The sequence below is a fragment of the Tamandua tetradactyla genome, chromosome 2 (assembly GCF_023851605.1).
Source record: "Tamandua tetradactyla isolate mTamTet1 chromosome 2, mTamTet1.pri, whole genome shotgun sequence".
Classification (NCBI taxonomy): Eukaryota; Metazoa; Chordata; class Mammalia; order Pilosa; family Myrmecophagidae; genus Tamandua; species Tamandua tetradactyla.
The window spans coordinates 32,505,056-32,522,025 of record NC_135328.1 but is presented as its reverse complement, the minus strand read 5'-3'; the positions used below and the strand labels follow the sequence as shown (position 1 = coordinate 32,522,025).

At 40.6% G+C, this 16,970-nt stretch overlaps 2 pseudogenes; both read right to left on the bottom strand.

The window, feature by feature from the left end:
• Window positions 1-1,935: 1,935 nt before the first annotated feature.
• Window positions 1,936-5,294, bottom strand: LOC143665056 (sodium-dependent phosphate transport protein 2B pseudogene; annotated as a pseudogene).
• Window positions 5,295-15,640: 10,346 nt separating this feature from the next.
• On the bottom strand, window positions 15,641-15,929 carry LOC143659565 (small integral membrane protein 14 pseudogene; annotated as a pseudogene).
• Between the last annotated feature and the right edge of the window lie 1,041 nt (window positions 15,930-16,970).

Here is a 16,970-nt window from a genome sequence, read left to right as displayed (position 1 = left end):
GCAACACTAAACTTTTTATTTTTGGTGGGGGGGGGGTGTTGTTTTTTATTTTTCACTTATTTCTCTCTTCCTATAACCAGTAAAAAAAACACGCACACTAACATAAGTACAGAGATTCCATTTTAAAAAATTATGAGATTCCCAGTACCTGCCCATGTGGAAAAAAAAATCATGAGAATGCAAAGTGGGTCACAGCCTCTACTGGTGTTGTGTTCAACTTACATATTTACAGAGCATGTGGTATGGGCATAGAGCTACAGAGGCCTGTTTAAAATCTCGCAGAATGTACAAACAGGGTCTTTTCCTTCTTTGTTTTTTTTACATTTCAGAGAAGAATCCCACCCCATTTCCAAAGGAAAGAACTTGCTATAAAACTCAAATCATATTGGCTATTTACTATGTAAGTTATGAAAATGCATATCCAGATGCATGGCTGTAAATATAGAAAGTATATAAATGGCTCTGTTTGGGAACCTCTATCTATGCAGGGGGAGGTTTTATTTAATATCCCAGCCTGATAAAATGGCAGATAAGCTAGGATAGAAGAGGACAACGTCTTGAAGCATAGCTGCAAAAACTCCCCTTTCCCAGACAGTTGAAGTTCACTCGCAGGTGAGAACTGGGGTTACTGGAGGCCAGGAGATGTGGAGGGAAGAATACAACAGGGGGCTCTAGAAGGCGCAGAGAAGGCACCTGGGACAAGAATGATGAGTCCCTTGGACCCACCGACACACACGGGCCTCATTACTACTTGATGACCACAGTTCTGTGGGCAGTTCAGACATGCCTGACATCTACCATCTGAGAAGAGTTCAGAGCTTTGTGGGTATGCAGAGAAGACAGGAAATCAGAGTTCGTCTATGAGGAAATGGGAGAAAGTTTGGAAAGATGCTCTACTTAGATTACTATATATGCATATATGGATGGACAGATGGATAGAGGGATGGCTGGCTGGCTAGATGGATGGATGGAAGCTGGCCACTAAAAGCTGGACTGGAAAGTTACTTTTAGGTGCCCACGGAATGAGAAAGAGGCAGAAATGCAGAACCATTCTATGCTCAGATGCTCTCTGGAAGTCAAGGTGACAGCAGCAGAAGAAAGGGACTTATCTTCTTCCAAGTGACCCAGCACTCCGTAGTAGAAAGGGATAATTTTTGCCTACCAAGAGAACAGTGCTTGGTTTTAACCATATCTGTAAGCTTGGCTTCTAAATTAGCCAAATTAAGAAGAACCTGAGGTGCTTTGGGTAGCTAAATCATCTCCCCCCAAATACTGACCATTCCCTAGCCCTCCCTCCATCTGTCTAACTTGGGAACAGGACACCCCTGCTCTCTCTCTATTAAGTAGCCTGGAGCACCAGGCAGGCAAGACAAAGTGTGTGCTGCACTTCTCTTTGGAGCTTAGGCATGGCTCCCACTCTGGAAACTTTCTAGCCCCATCAAAGCCTAAGTGGACTCACGTTCGTCAGGTAAAAGTGAACGGAATAGTCAGTGTTTGGGTGTTGGGAATAGCACGTGTGCTGCCTGAAGCAATCCCCCACCACCACCACCCAGGTGAGAAGAAACTGACAGGGGATTTGGGGAGCACTGGGAAGTGCGAAAGACCCAAATGCAGTCTCCTCCTAGTATTCATGAGCTACTAACAATTATGCTCTTTCCAGGGACTGGTCTGGTCGGGGATAAGGATGTCTGGGGGCAGCTGTCTTTGTCCTGCCTCTTGACTAAACCCAATCTTTGACAGATAAGTTTGAGCTCTATAACAATAAAAGAAAGCTCAGACGTGTCTGGATGCATCTGAACACACAGAATATTTACACATGCACCTTTGAGAACTTTCCATAAATTCCTCCCTTGGGCCTGAAGAGGATGGTTTGAGTCTGAAGCGAGGTCCTATCACCCAACCCAGGCTGTGTGTAGGAAAGGGCACAACCACTGTCTAGCCAGGTTTCCTTATCAAACTATCTTTCATGTTGTCCTGCACCTGTCCTGGGAGTAGATGGCCAGGGGAGCAGGAGGAATGCAAGTTAGGACTGATGCCAGTGCCATTTCTTCATGGGTGAAGGGTCCCCATGAGGTATTGTAAGGCATGAAGAACCAGGAGGGAGCCAAAGCAGGTAGGACTGAGGGTCCCCACCTTCTCCCACCTCTGGGCAGCCCCCTAAAGGCTGTGGAGATGGACTTTGCACCCAGGGTACTGGCTTGAGACTTGACCCCATCCTGAGCCTCTGTGTTCATGGCCATGTTATCAAAGGCTTCAGGGACCTTGCTGGGGATATCCTTCTAGAGCTTCTGTGCGTCCTCCAGGTCCTGGCAGCACTTAAGGCAGCAGCCACAACTGGGGCAGCCACACAGCATACAGCACGTGTGGCCGCGGCAGCAGCAGCCAGCAAGCAGGGAAATGAAACTGTCCCCTGGCTTCAGTGAGTGCATCCACAAAGGCAGGAAGTTCCAGTTCTGGAGCTTCCTGGGCAGGAAATGTGGGCAGTGGGACTTCAGGATCCTCAGGAGCACCACCGGAAAGAGCAGGAAGACGATGGCACCCCCACACCACCGGCACAGGCCAGCTGGCCAGCAAGAGACCAAACGCAGCTGGCAGGACCAGGAAGAAGAAGATCAGGTAGAAGATGGCAAACCAGCGGTACTTGGCCGAGATGCTACCCGGCCTCTTGGCCAGGCGGATGGGCAGGTGAGTCAACGGGATCAGGTACCAAAGGAGGATGTCTGAGACGTCAAAGAAGTCGTACAGAACAGGGAGCACAGAATAAGAAAGAGGTTCTTTAACCCTGTATAGACAATTGTAATGCCTGGATACACCCTAGAGTATATTAAGCAGATAATAAAAATGTATTGGCAAAGTCCCCTGAGGGAGGGGAGAAAGAATACAGAACTATTAAACCTTACCATCAAGGAATCCTCTGATACTGTGTCAAATGTTAGGGACACCCAAATCAATAGGCCATGCCCTTGATCAAGAGCCTTACTCTTGTGAAGCTTATGTATGTAGCAGAGAAGCTTAGCCTACCTATAGGCATGCCCAAGAGTTACTTCTGGAGGACCTCTTTCGCTGCTCAGATGTGGCCTCTCTCTCTAAGCCCAACTCTGCAATGAAATCATTGCACTCCCCGCTAAGTGGGAGATGACATCCAGTGTTGAAAGTCTCCCTAGCGACATGGGAGATGACTCCCAGGGATGAATCCAGACCTGGCACCATGGGATCAACAATTCCATCCTGACCAAAAAGGGTAATTAATAAAGTGTCAGTGGTAGAGAGAGTTCAAATAGAGCCAAATTTTCTAAATTGAAAAATTTAGAACTGCCATAACCCAAGCACCCCTAAAGAGAGGTACGGAAAGATCAAAGGTGATGGTGGAGTTATACAGTGAAGATAGGATTTGACAAATGAATATAATTGCTGAATCATTACAGTGATATCTCTTTTAGTCTCCAGTATTTTAGAGCAGCTAGAAGTAAAAACCTAAAATTGTGAACTTGTAGCCCATGTCAAACTCTGAAATATGTTCTACAACCAATTGTGGTGCTGTGCTTTGAAATTCATAGCTTTTTTGTATATATGTTATTTTTCACAAAAAAGGAAGAAAAAAAGTCGATTGTGATGATAGAAAAATATTTAAGCCCTCTAGCCTCCTATATTCTGGAGCAGCTAGAAGGAAAAATCTGAGAGGATCATATTATAGCCCATGATAAACTCTTGGGATCTGTCCTGTAACTACTTGTTGAAGAGTGCTTTGAAAACGATTGCTTTTTTATTTCTTTGCTTTGCATATATGTCATATTATATAATAAAAAAGTTAAAAATAAAATAAAAAAAAGAAGTGTTACAGAACAATATGGAGGGAGCTCTTCAAAGTGCTGCCTGGGCTGGCTAAGGCGGCCAGGATGGCAGTGGCGGTCGTACCAATTTTAGGGCCCAGCATGAGTGGGTACACCCTCTCGAGGGTTATCACACTGAGGCCGATCAGCAGGGTCAAGACAGATGTGAACACGGAGCTGCGCTGCATGGTAAAGGTCATGCAGCCCCCACAAAGATGACCAGGTAGCCAGTGACCCAGGCAAAGGGAAAGGGTAGGTCAATATCGAGGGTCTTCTTGATGACGATAGCAACTCTCCCCCCTGAGCATGGAGTTCAGGATTTTGACAACCATGTACAGGCAGCCGCGCAGGGCAAGCGGGGAGAATGCCAGCAGGATGATACCAATGACCAGATTTGGGAGGCTGAAGTTCACAAAGATGTGCCAACATTTGGCAAGGTCTCCCTGACGGGTCACATTCTTGAGGGTCCAGTACTGAAAACCATCCATCCAACAGAAGGAAGGGGAGATGCAGTTCTTGGCCAGAGGGGGATGATGATATTCATCTAAGTCACATTGGTAATCATGTGGCACCAAATCTGATGAAACACTTATTTTTGGCTGCCTCATCTTTCGGTGTAATTTGATTGGTCAACTTTTCATCCATCTGGACAGTGAGTTCCATGAAAGGATCTGTGATGACTTTCAGAAGTCCTGGAGCATCTTCTCCATTTCTGAGGTGGAAGGTCTCCACCACAAGGTTGGTTAGGATCTCCAAGTAATGGGTGGCAGCTTCCAGGGACAAAAGCATGAACATGGAGAACCAGCTGAAGAAATCATGAATCATGGCACCCACAACACCCTTCTGAACTCATTTCTGTCACCAGTCTGCACAAGTGCCATGATGGTGTTGGTGATTGAGGCGCTGATATTGGCTTCCATGATAATGGGGATGGCAGCCTGCATGTTCAACACTGAGGAGACCACCACTCTGACAATGATGGATATGGATGTGCTGGACTTTGAACCAGGACAGTCACCAACACCTGAATCTCCATCCCTGCTACAGGGCTGGACATTATAGAGTTATCGCTGAAGAACTGCCCGGCCACCTTCCAACCAGCTGGAAGGCACTGCTGAAGACATCCAAGCAACATATGAACAAGTAGAGAAATCCCAGAATGAGGATGAATTTCCCAATCCCTTGCGAGATAGATAGAATCTTCCCTTTGATGTCATTCTCTGACCACTTGATCCCTGTGTCCTGGAGCTCAGGCAGGTCCCAGGGATCTTCCATCTCTGCAGGTTCCTCTATCAGGGCCATGATGGAGTAAGATGGCAGAAGTTCAATCTTGGCTACAGGGGACCCAGAGGCATTCTTGGTGGTCTCCTCACCGTTCACAGACATGGACTGCTGACCAATGGTCCCTGTGGTGTATTTATTGGAGTTTGGCTGGGCACTCTCTAACTCAGGCCAAGGCACCATGGTCAGAGCTCCCTTCACAGATAAAGGGCTGAAGGAAGCACCCCGTTTTTAATTTTAATGAAGTCCAATTGGCCAATATATTTTGAGCAGAAGTGGCAGGCACCTCTCTCTCTGGGCCAGGTGTTAGAACTTCTAGCGCTGTATTTAAATAGCGAACAAAAATGTGTGAAACGGTGGTAGTCCTGTCAGCGTGGGTCCCTGAATAATTGCTATGGACAGAGCCCCTACAAACACATAATGGACATTATGAAGGAGAAATAAATCTTCGTCGTTTGGGAGGTAATTTGTTACCACAGCATAACCAAGTCTACTCTGACTGATCCACATATATTTATGTAACCTCAGAATATTATCAGATAAAAACTAAAACACCTTAAAAGTAAGAGTTTAGATAAGTTTAAAATCTCAGCTCTATGGAATTATTTTTTTCCCCATAGTCAGTTAGGAATTTCAAATAGTCTATTTCACGATATGGGTAAATTTCTGAGATATGTTAAAGTTTAGAAAAAAATGGTACAGTGCCATATAACACGGATTTTGTTTTAAAAGAAGAATGTTTAAAATTTAAAGACAAAATACTAGAATGTCAACAGTAGTTATCTTTCCCCTCTTGGATTGGATTTTTATTTTTTCTTCAGCCCTCATCTGGATTTTTAATTTTATTTTTATAGTTTTATAGTCAGAAAAGAATACCTATTTAACGATATGTATATGTTTAAATATTTCCAGCTCAGAAATGACATTTTATATGCTCATTATTAGAAAACGCCTAGCATTAAAGGTTTCTGCCATTCTGTATACTTTTCTCTCGCCTCCTAATGATGTCTATAGATAATCATGAATCAGGAAGTATTACCCATCGTCAGGAGAATATATTTATACCATAATTTTTGAAGCAATTAACCCAAATGTCCCAATTTTATATGTGCTACATGTCAGTGTAATAGACCCCACTAACTTCATGTTTTTCATTTAATTTCTTGATGAATCAGAAGAACTTTATGGAATCAAACACAAACAGTATAGATGCCATCAGTGAACCAGAACCATCAAAAAACTTCTGGATGAGGCTAAACAAATAGACTCAGACTGACGAAACAGAGAAGTTGCAAAATATAACTCAGACAAAAGAGGAAATGGCATTGTTCTCTCTCGTTGGAGGGTAATGATGTGGAATAAACTCCAGCCTCCATATATGATGACTCAACTTGGATTTTTCAAAATATTAACTTTATTTCCAGAAAGGGAAACAGATGTACTTTATTTCTACTCAGTCCTTCCGTGCTGCAAGTTTGGCGGTACCTACATGTGAACAAATGTCTTTGTTTCTTTTAATCATCTACACTAGTTTCAGCCTTTCCACAGGGTTTGTGTTTCCCTGAAACTTTTACTCCCTAAAAATCAGAAAGTGACTATGCGCCTAACCTGAGCTCATTACAGAGGTATTTTCAGGCTTGTACTAGCCGCTGCTCTGCAAGATTTATTTTTTCCATTTCACAAGGCAAAATTTTTCTCAATTACAGAGCATGGTTCTTTGAGACAAAGTTTCTTTACATACTCAGAAACTTCATTTTTACTTCTTTTTTTTTTTTAATATTACAGGGAGTTTCACTCTGAGGTTGGTGATGATGTGTTGCATAAGAAGTGTAACTCAGGGCCCTACTTCCTAAATCAGGTAACTTCAAGTTTCAATTGGCTCCTGAAAGGTGGGGCTCTTTAGCCCTAGAGAATCCCTAAAGTGAAAGTTGGCATGGAGGGAAAATTGGGATTTGGAGATTTTTGACTGATAGAGAAACACAGATTCATGGTGTTAATATTTGTTATGTGCTGACCAAGAATGACCAAGGAAGGCTGGTTAGCTGAGATGAACATGATTCCAAAACACAGGACCTCAGCCAATTCGAGGCAGAATCTTAGCATGTGCAAAGGTTTGTGGTAGGAGAAACAAGGAACATTTGAGAAATAGAAATATCAATACAGCTGGAGTAGAGACAGCAAGCAGAAGCACGGTGCATGAGGAAGCTGGAAAAATAGGTAACGGCCGGCCAGATTATGCAAGGTTGGCAGACCATGGTTAAGGAGATTGGGCTTTATAATAAGGTATGCATTTTAAGAAATAAATCCTGGTTTTAGAACCAAAGAGGAATGAAAAGTGTGCTGGTCTGAAAGGATTGTATGCCCCCTAGAAAATCCATGTTTTAATCTAAATTCCATTTCATAAAGGCAGAATAATCCCTATTCAATACCATATGTTTGAAGCCGTAGTTAGATCATCTCCCTGGAGATGTGATTTAATCAAGAGGGGTTGTCAAGCTGGATTAGGTGATGACATGTCTCCACCCATTTGGGTGGGTCTTGAGAAGTTTCTGGAGTCCTATAAAAGAGGAAACATTTTAGAGAATGAGGGAGATTCGGAGAGAGCAGAGGATGCTGCAGCACCACAAAGCAGAGAGTCCACGAGCCAGTACTTTGGAGATGAAGAAGGAAAATGCCTCCTGTGGAGCTTCATGAAACCAGAAGCCAGGAGAGAAAGCCAGCAGATGACGCTGTGTTTGCCATGTGTCCTTCCAGCCGATAGAGAAACTATGACTGTGTTTGCCATGTGCCCTTCCACTTGAGAGAGAAACCCTGAACTTCATCAGCCTTCTTGAACCATCTCCCTGGATGCCTTTGACTGGACATGTCTATAGACTTGTTTTAATTGGGACATTTTCTCGCCTTAGAACTGTAAACTAACAACTCATTAAATTCCTCTTTTAAAAAACATTCCATTTCTGGTATATTGCAGTCCGGCAACCAGCAAACTAGAACAAAAAGTGACACAGATAGGCCAATTAATAGTTTATTATGCAGGCCAAGAAAGAGATTATGATAGTTTGAACTAGGTGGTGCTATGAAAATGGAGAGAAATGTATGGATTCCAGAGATATTTGAGGCTAAATATACAAGGTTTGGTAAAGAACTGTATCAACATTAACATCTTCCATAGTAGGAATTTTATAAGGCTCTTAAGCCTATTCATGTAGGGTTAAAAAAAAAAAAAGATAAAAGAAGGACATTTTAAAAACAAAACAGTGTTTCCTTCACCCACACCACAGGTTTGCATTACAGTCTATTTGCTTTGTAGGGAGCAGGGGATCATATAAAAAGAATAAGTAGTAAGTTAGTTAAATTGAACAGCTCCACAGAAAAATACCAATTTCTACTCAAAAGACTAGTGACCATTTTTTTTTATGAATCGCAACACTTATGTTTTTATATAGATGGAATTAAAAAAATTGTTTTCACACATATCTTCCCATATATAAAGCGGCACTTTTATAACCTTTTTTCATAAATGAGGAACATGCAACCAATATACTAAGAGATTTTTTTCCAGGCCAAAAATCATTGGAGTAATTAACAATTGAGCCTAGATTTTCAAACTGCCCAATCAGCTATAGTCCCTTAAATCAAAAGGCAGAGAATTCTGTACAAAGAAGGGGTCACCAAAATTATCTGAAACACATCTTCTGGCAGGAATGCTGCTAAATGGAGATGTGGGATGCTGTAGTTGTGAGTTCTGATTTCACCATTGATCAGTCTATACAACTTACCGAGTACCTCGTTACAGTTTCTTAACTTTATGTTTTTCATTCATGTTACCCCATGAAAGGGAATTGCACCTGTGGGACATTTATAAACAGAAGGAATTCATTGCTAGCGAGGCCTCGCAAATGCTTATTTAGAGTTAGCTTTCAGTAAAGTTTATTGAGCACCTATTTCGCATGAGAACTTTTAGCATGTAACATCTCCATGGATCACTGCAGGTATATGAGATCAGTATTATGCCAGTTAACAGATGAGGCAACATAATGAAGTTGAATGTGAATATTCTGTCCAGCATCCTAAGGCCAGCAAGGATGTATTTCCAATTCAAATTGGGTCTTATTAGCTTTACAGCTTTTGATGGACTGAGTAAAGACTTCTGAACTCAAGTAGGTACAGAGGATGCACAGGTGGCTCAGTGGTAGAATGCTTGCCTTCCATGTGAGAGACCCGGATTCGATTCCCAGACCATGCACTCCCCCCACCCAAAAAGAAAAAAGGTATAGAAATACCAAAGCCCCAAATTTCTACAATTTCTCATTGTAAATACACTTTTAAATATTGATGTGAGCATAGCAGTAGTTTTTATTGAATAACTCCTTCCCCTGTGAATTTTTGTTAACGATCTCTGGTTTCCAGATCATAATTTTTCAAATTATTTTTTGAAGAAAGTTGTCCTCAAAGCTTTCATTTAGTCTCTTATTCACCACTGTGACCAGAGGCTTTTTCTTAGCTCAGGTTCCAAGCCTAGAAATTCTTGGCTAATGGCCCAGGCACTTCTGCTGTTGGACTGAACAGCAGGTTTCTTTCTTTCCATTTTCTAACATTGACTTCTACAAAGAACACTAGGATCCTCCTTGTTTGGTTAAAGAAATCAGATTTTGTGAACTCAACCTGGTCCTATTAAAAACTTATCAGAAAAAAAATTAAAAAATAAAAAACTTATCAGACTTCCAAATTGTTTGCTAACTGTAACCAGTTATACATGCTTTGTTTTTAGTAACCTGAAAGCAATGTTTTAAAAAGATTTTACTTTTGACCTAACAATATAATTATCTGAAAACCAGGATGGGGAGCAGGGGTGGGTTGAGGACCATCTGAAAAGATCATTTTGATGTGAAAATTATTACCGCATAGAGGCCAACATGAGATAAAAAATCCTAGAAGCTGGTGGTGTGATGGTGGCTCAGCAGGCAGAGTTCTCGCCTGGCATAGCAGAGACCGGGGTTTGATTCCCGGTACCTGCCCTTGCAAAAATAAAAAAAATTCCAAATATGCCTCTCAAATCATTTAACAATTTATATAATAATTTCATTCAGAATTCTGCCCAGTGTTAAGTGCCTCTTTAAGACCGATGCTTTGGTATTTTGCAGGCATCTTTTGTTTTGTTCTGGTTTTTTTTTATCTTATAGCAGTCAATGGTAAATCCTTCAATCTAAAAGAGATACACACAAGATTTACAGCAGTAAAAAAGTTCCACATCCTTTCTTTTCAAGGAGATTCACAGTGCTGCCTGCCTAGTCGCTGGTCATTCCTCTTTCCTTTCTTTTTCCCTCTTGCTATTTAATTCCTTCAAACTCAGGGGCTGTTACTTAGCTTTGACAAACTCTGGTCAATAAATTCATATGCTCAATTCAGTCAATGGATCAAACTACTGGTTTTATCTCTGCTGAAAAGGAAACTGCCCATTGAGACTTCAATCTCTGTGCAAGGCCCTTGGCACGCGTTTCCCGAACCCCTAGATGAAGCTGGGGCAGTGGTTGCAGCAGCTGGGCTGCCTGAAGGAGCGGGCAATGAATTTGTGGTCCTCCAGCCTGCGCAGTTCTCCTGGTTCAGCGCCCCTTTGTGGGCGAACCCGCGGGCCAAACGCTGGGACGTGGGGTTGTGGCTGGCCAGGAGAACCTCAGCCACGATCCTCCCCTCCCCGCCCCCACCCAACCGCCTCTGCCTCCTGGAGAGGGCTGGGTGGGCGGGGGCCGGCAGGGGAAGACAGCGGGGCCGCGGGCCACCTGGGCCGAAAGGTGGGGTGGGCACAAGCAGGCAGCCTGGGTCCAATAGTGGCCATTTTATTAGGTTTTAATAGCTACAACTTACTGATCATGCTAATGTATCCTAAGCTATTGATTTATTTGTTGTTGTTGTTGTCACCCATGCTGTATTAGAGTTCTCCAGGAAAAGAGTGTGTGCGTGTGTGTGCGTGTGCATGTGCGTGTGTGTGTGTGTATGTAAAATAAGATTTACTTACAGGAACTGTCTCATTTTGCCATGACGACTGACAAGTCCGAATTCCATATGTTAGGCCACAGGCTGGGAATTCCGATGAAGGTTTCAGTAACTCCCCAGGAGAAGCTGGCTGGCTGAACTAGAGATAGAAATTCTTCCTCATTGCAAGAATCATCAGTTCTCCCTTTAAGGCCTTTGACTAATCGGATGAAACCGTGCTCATTGCTGAAGGCAATCTCCTTTGTTGATTGTAGATGTAATCAACCATAAATGCATCAACTAAGTTCAAATCCAAGAAATAACCTCCAAGCATCTGGAGAGCTAACCTAGCCAAGTTGACACATGAACATGACCATCACAGTCCAGCTATTGTCAACTTGGCACTCATACCCAACTTAATCTTGAAATAAAACAAGTCATATTTTGCCTGACATAATTCAACTGTCCTGCATACAACCATAAACATACTCTTTCCCCAGAAGAGGATCCAAGTCCATGGGTAACATGCACTCTTTTTTTAAAAAAGCAGTTTTATTAAGATAAATTCACATAAATCCATCTAAAATGTACTATGTCTTCTAGTATATTCATAGAGTTGTGCATTCATCACCACAATCAATTCTTGAACATTTTCACCCTCAAGAGGGTTCACTGTGTTATACTATGTTTTAAACTATGTTCTATCCTCTGGCTTTCCTTCTAGGCATACATGACCCTAAACTTTCCCTTTCAATCACAATCGCACTATCAATCACACTCATTATAATGTGCTACCATCATCTTTATCTAATTCCAAACACTTACAATCAACCTAATTACCTATTCTGCACAAATTAGGCATCAGTTCTCCATCCTCTGCCCTCATTCTAACCTCTGATGACCTATATTCTCAAAACTAACACCATGAGTTTGCTGCTCTAGTTATTTCATATTAGTGAGGTCCTACAATATTTGTCATTTTGTGTCTGACATATTTCATTCAACACAATGTCCTCAAGGTTCATCCAGTAGTCACATGTGTGTCATGACTTCATTCTTCCTTATAGCTGATTATGTATATGAGATAGAGGTCCTCTTTCATCCTTTGGAATATGGGTATCCAGTTCTCCCAGCACCATATGTTGGAGAGACTGCTGTGTTCCAGTTGAGTGGACTTGGCAGCCTTGCCAAAAAATCAATTGACCATAGATATGAGGGTCTATTTTTGAACTCCCAATTTGGTTCCAAGGGTCAATATGTCAAACCCATGCTGTTTTTACCACTGTAGCTTTGCAATATACTTTAAAGTCAGAAAGCGAGAGTTCTTCAATTTCATTGTTCTTTTTCATGACGTTTTTGGCTATTCAGGGCTCTTTACTCTTCGAGATAAATTTGGTTATTGGCTTGTCCAATTCTGCATAGTCAGACTGTTGGAATTTTTATTGGGATTACGTTGAATCTGTAAATCAATTAGGATAGATCTGACATCTTAACATATTTAGTCTTCTAATTCATGACCACAGAATGTCCTTCCATTTATTTAGGTCTTTGATTTCCTTTAGCAAGGCTTTGTAGTTTTCTGAATACAGGTCCTTTACATCCTCAGTTAAGTTTATTCCTAGATGTTTGATTTTTTTTAGTTGCTATTATAAATGGAGTTTTTTTTTCCTGATTGCTCATTACTAAGCACATAGAAATACTACTGATTTTTACATGTCAAACTGGTATCCCACCTCCCTGCTGAACTTGTTTATTAGCTCTTGTAGCTTTGTTACAGATTTTTCAAGACTTCTTAGGTATAGGATCATATCATCTGCAAATATTGAAAGTTTTATATCTTCCTTTCTGATTTGAATGCATTTCACTTCTTTTTCTTGACTAATTGCTTTAGCTAGAACTTCTAGCACAGTGCTGAAAAACAGTGGTGACAGTGGACATCCTTGTCTTGCTCTTGATCTCAACAGGAAAGCTTTCAGTCTTTCACTATTGACTAAGATGTTAGCTGTGGGGTTTTTTTGTGGGAATGCACAAAAAAGATGAATTTTTCTCCATTTTAAGTGTTCCTGCCCTTTCTGCCTTAAATACTTTATCAGTATGCAGCTAGAAAGGCTTCCAGTAGGTCGCAGCAGGAGAAAACAACTTTTCATCAGTGGTGTTCTGTTCATTTATCCAGGATTTGGTGTACCTATGCTACCCTTCTATTAGCATAAGTGATTAAGAGTTTCTTATATTATTTCACGAAGTTGAGCACAAAGCCAAGATGCACAAGGAGGAATGCAAGCTGTTGATACTAGATTATGTGCTGAAATGATGCTCTTAATGCTTGTGACCTAGAATGTAATCATAGTGAAGGAAAAGCAGCCTCCATGAGCGTCACACAAGTGTATCAGAGGCTCTATTAAACAGAACAGTGATAGGGAAAGATTTATTCAATTCATACAAGTAATTTTTCATAGCTACACAATGAAAAGCTAGATTGATCTAGGGGAAAAAAATCCTTATATTGATAGCAAAATATCTTTTAGCCCCCATAAGTAACCTGCACTCACTTGCTAAGGAAAAGTTCCATAGCCATACAGTCATGCAAGCATTTTTCATGGTAATTATACACATATTTTTCAAACTGAGCAAAACAATGCAACTTTTACTTTTTCTTATATTTCAAAACTACTTGCATTAATTCTCCTTTCCATCCCAATCCATCTCATTACCAAGACAGGAATGGTAAGGGGTGAGAAAAAGATCCTTGACTGTTGCTCATTTTCCCCCTCTTCCCTTGGAATAAACTAAGAATTCATTTTTTTAAAATTTAAGGTCAGAAGGATAACAAGAGACTCAAAAATTTTCTTCAAAATAATAAGAGTAAATAAGTAAATAGGCATTCAGATGACAATAATCAAAAAGGCCTCCAATACAGTTTTAAGGTAATTTCATTTTAACAGGGAAATGTGAATAAAAAAGAAAATTCCTGAAAAACACTCGTTTCAACAATAAATTATAGCTTAAACTATTACTGTTATCAATCATATCCAGCAAAAGCAGAGTTAATTTTTTTCTTCCTTTCATGAAACTTTATGAAGCTTAAGCACAGAGGCTTAAAAATTTCTTTTAATGGACTGGTAAACATCCACCATATCAATCAATCATATGTATTTAAAGTTTTCTTAACATTAGACATAATGGTTGTAAAGAATTTAGTAAAGAACCATTTCATTTCTTCTCCTATCCTACTTATATAAGCCAGTTATAATAGATGATAGAGATTTCAGCTGTAATTTATAAAATATTCAAGGGCTGCCACAGTCCCAAGAACAAGAGTAAACTTGTACCCACAAATAAATTACCATGGTAAATATAAATATAGTGTGGTTCTAATTTTCATTCATACAATCTCAGACAAGTTCAAATAATTTTATAAATACCTTATGCAAAAAAGCAATTTTAAAGCCTTGAGAGTTTTGATAAACTATTCAAAATATTTAAATGCAGAGATATCAAATTTCCTTCAGACAGGCCAAAAATCATCTAAAAACATGATCATAGTTACAAACGGAATGAATGGAATGTTCACTTTTAGGAAACAAAGAAAAAAACCAATGTAACTTTTTGTGCTGGTTTGAAAGAATGTATGGACCCTAGAAAAGCCATGTTTCAATCCTAATCCCATTTTGTAAAGGCAGCCATTTCTTCTAATCCCTATTCAGTACTGTATGTTTGAAACTGTAATCAGATCATCTCCCTGGAGATGAGATTTAATCAAGAGTGGTTATTAAGCTGGATTAGGTGACAACATGTCTCCACCCATTTGGGTGGGTCTTGAGAAGTTTCTGGAGTCCTATAAAAGAGGAAACATTTTTGAGAATGAAGGAGATTCAGAGAGAGCAGAGAATGCTGCAGCACCACTAAGCAGAGAGTCCACGAGCCAGTAACCTCTGGAGATGAAGAAGGAAAATGCCTCCCGGGGAGCTTCATGAAACCGGAAGCCAGGAGAAGAAGCTAGCAGATAATGCCATATTCACTATGTGCCCTTCCAGATGAGAGAGGAACCCTGACTGTGTTCACCATGTACCTTTTCAGATGAGAGAGAAATTGTGATTATGTTCACCATGTGCCTTCTCACTTGAAAGAGAAACCCTGAACTTCATGGGCCTTGTTGAACCAAGGTATCTTTCCCTGGATGCCTTAGATTGGACATTTCTATAGACTTGTTGTAATTGGGACATTTTCTTGGCCTTAGAACTGTAAACAGCAACTTATTAAATTCTCCCCTTTTGAAAGCCATTCTGTTTCTGGCATATTGCATTTCAGCAGCTAGCAAACTAGAACACTTTTAAAACTATCATCTACTCAAAATTTACTGTAAATACAAATGGTGATAACACAGGAAGCAAAAATAAGCTTGCAAGTGAAATCCCTAGAAGCTCATGAAAACAATACTATCCCATATTGCAGAAGCAAAAGGAACAACAGTTATAATGGGGTGAAGAGTAATCTGGTTGTCTTTGTTCATTTGGTCGTGTAAGGCGTTTAACTATTTTCACTTCCATAGCACAAAGTTAGTCCACCGGAGGAACTGAGGTGGATCTTGTCCATATGAGGACTGGTTGGCTTTCCAGGTAAGTTGGATCCTCTTAGATTAGGAGGTCTCAGTAAGAACAAGATCACTGCAATTATCATTATCATTGATAATCATGATCATTATCACCAGAAGGTCCTGGGAATTCCTGGAAAACATTCTGTGTCTGTGCAGTAGAAGCAGGACTGCATCAACATATCCATCAGCCTTCTCATCACATGCTCATGAGAGCAAACACATTCACAGGGATCAAATCCACCTTCTGCCATGATTACTCAGCTTGATTCAACGCTGTTTAAATCCTTTGTGAAGAAAGGCCAGTGTCATCTGGGGTTCCCTTGTCACACGGGAAGGTACATGGCCAGCACCTGCGGATCCTTCTATACCAGATATCCTTGTTTTCAGGTTCTGGTTCTTTCAGTTTCTGTAGGTCCTTGATTGCTTCTGGCGCTTTTCTCTTCTAGCTCTCTGGGTGTTTCTCTCTCTGAGCTCCCTTGCAAATATTTTGCTGAGGATTTTTGTATCTATTTTCATCAGAGAGATTGGTCTGTCATTTCCTTTTCTTGTGGTCGGTCTGTCATTTCCTTTTCTTGTGGTATCTCTATCTGATTTTGGTATTAGGGTGATGTTGACGTTATAGAATGAGTTAGGCAGCGTTCTCTACTCTTCAATTTCTTGAAGAGTTTGAGCAGAATTGGTATTAATTCTTCTTGGGATGATTGGTAGAATTCACCTGTGAAGCCCGGTCTTTTCTTGGGAGGTTTTTGGTGACTGATTCGATCTCTTCACTTGTGAGTGGTTTATTGAGATCTTCTATTTCTTCTGGAGTCACTGTTGGCTATTCGTATGTTTCTAAATAATTGTTCATCTAAGTTGTCTAGTTTGTTGGCTACAGTTGTAATTGTTCAAATACCCTATTGTTTTTATTTCTTTGGGGTCCGTAGTAATGGCCCCACTCTTACTTCTGATTTTATTTATTTGCATCTTCTCTCCTTTTTTCTTTGCCTGTCTGGCCAAGGCTTCTCAATTTTATAGATCTTCTCAAATAATCAACTTTTTGTTTCATTGATTCTATTGTTTTCATTTTGTTTTGTTTCTTTGTTCCCAATTCCATGTATTTCTACTCTAATCTTTATCTCTTTCATTCTCCTTGCTTTGGAATTAGTTTGCTGTTCTTTTTCTAGTTGCCCCTGGTGTGTAGTTAGGTCTTTGATTTTAACTCTTTCTTAAATTTTAATGTAGACATTTAAGGCTATAAATTCTCCTCCTTCGCTGCATCTCATAAGTTTTGATATGTTGTGTTCTTGTTT